This window comes from Lathyrus oleraceus, chromosome 4 (genome assembly GCF_024323335.1).
Source record: "Lathyrus oleraceus cultivar Zhongwan6 chromosome 4, CAAS_Psat_ZW6_1.0, whole genome shotgun sequence".
NCBI classification, from domain to species: Eukaryota; Viridiplantae; Streptophyta; class Magnoliopsida; order Fabales; family Fabaceae; genus Lathyrus; species Lathyrus oleraceus.
In genome coordinates, this window is record NC_066582.1 from 349927095 (window position 1) to 349928827 (window position 1733).

At 41.0% G+C, this 1733-nt stretch overlaps 1 non-coding gene across 1 annotated transcript; it reads left to right on the forward strand.

Moving 5' to 3' along the window:
- Positions 1–826: 826 nt before the first annotated feature.
- Positions 827–933, forward strand: LOC127077335 (small nucleolar RNA R71). Its single transcript, XR_007787167.1, has one exon. It is a non-coding gene; the product is annotated as a small nucleolar RNA R71 (small nucleolar RNA).
- The last annotated feature ends 800 nt before the right edge of the window (positions 934–1733 follow it).

A 1733-nucleotide genomic window follows, 5' to 3' on the forward strand; every position in this document is an offset into this window, starting at 1 on the left:
AGCGTTCCCACTTCGTAGGGTAATGGCATTGGCTTGTCCTCTCGGATTTTGTTGAGGTTGTCCAGGGAATTGTCCTCCAGGTGTAGTCTGAGGGGCTTGGTTTAAAGCTACGTGAGAGATCTGGATTTCAAGCATCTTGGTATGAGTAACTATTTGGTCAACCTTGGTTCCTAACTGAGTAATCAATTCGTTAACATGAATGTTTTGGTTCATGAACTCTTTGTTTTGTTGGGTTTGAGCGGTGATAAAATTTTCCATAATTTTCTCAAGGCTCGGCTTTGGTGGTATAGGTTGCATAGGTTGATTTGATCTAGGGGCTTGATAACTAGGTCTCGGAGGTGCATTATTTTGAATAGGGTTATTGTTTTTATAGGAGAAGTTCGGGTGATTCCTCCATCCAGGGTCATAGGTATTCGAGTATGGGTTCCCTTGGATGTAGTTCACTTGCTCGGAGTGGGTTTCGTTTAATAGACTGCATTCTACGGATTGGTGTCCTTTGGTTCCACATATCTCATAATCCGACGAAACTGCGGCTACAGTATTCGGGTTTATGCACATATGCTCGACTTTGAGGGCTAATGCGTCCATTTTAGCTTGCATCATGTCTATAGAGCTTAGTTCATGCACTCCTCCTTGGGCTTCCTTCTTCTCAACTGTCGCTCGTTCGACTCCCCATGATTGATGGTTTTAAGCCATATCTTCGATGAGGGCACTAGCTTCAGGATAAGGTTTGTTCATCAGAGCACCGCCTGCGGCAGCATCGATGGTCATCTTTGTGTTGTAATGAAGTCCATTATATAAGGTTTGAATTATTAACCAATTTTCTAAACCATGATGTGGGCATGCTCGTAACAACTCTGTATATCTCTCCCAAGCTTCGAACAGCGATTCTCCTTGGTTTTGGGTAAATCTAGTTATATGGTTTCGAAGAACGGCGGTCTTACTCGGGGGAAAATATCTAGCAAGGAAAACTCTTCTAAGGTTACCCCAAGTCGTAATGGAATTGGGTGGAAGGGAATCTAACCATGATAGGGCTTTATCTCTGAGGGAAAAAGGAAATAATCTTAAACGTATTGCCTCAGGAGAAGCTCCATTGGTTTTAAAAGTATCTGCTAATTGAAGAAATATTTTTAAATGTTGGTTAGGGTTCTCGGTAGCGAGACCCGCGAATTGTCTCTGTTGCACTAGTTGTAACAGAGATGGTTTAAGTTCAACATTATTAGCTGGGATGGTTGGGTTTACTATACTAGAACTAGGTTCTTCATTAGATGGTTGAGCGAAATCTTTAAGAGGTCTTTGGTTTTGATCTTCGGCCATAGCTCTCTTAATTCTATGAAAGAATAAACGTGCGCGAGCGTAACGTTCAGGTTCCGCCAGAGGGTTTACTAAATTTAAACTTCCGGTGCTGCGAGTTCTTCGTATTGACCGGCGAGAAATAGCCTAAGTCTAAACGATATAACAACAGGAAAATGAAATTTGACGAAATTGATCCCCGGCAACGGCGCCAAAAACTTGATGCGTGCATTTCGCAAGTATACGAACGCGTCAGAGTAATATAAAAGATTATCGTATCCACAGAGACCAAGTGTCAAGCTATCCTTATCTATTGTTATGGTGTTTATCAAAGGTAATTGAAATAGGTGTTTTCAGAGTGTGCGCTGAAAATTAAAGTGTTAAATAAAGATTAATTAATAAAGACAGGGTCGAATATAATTCACATAATTAATTGATAA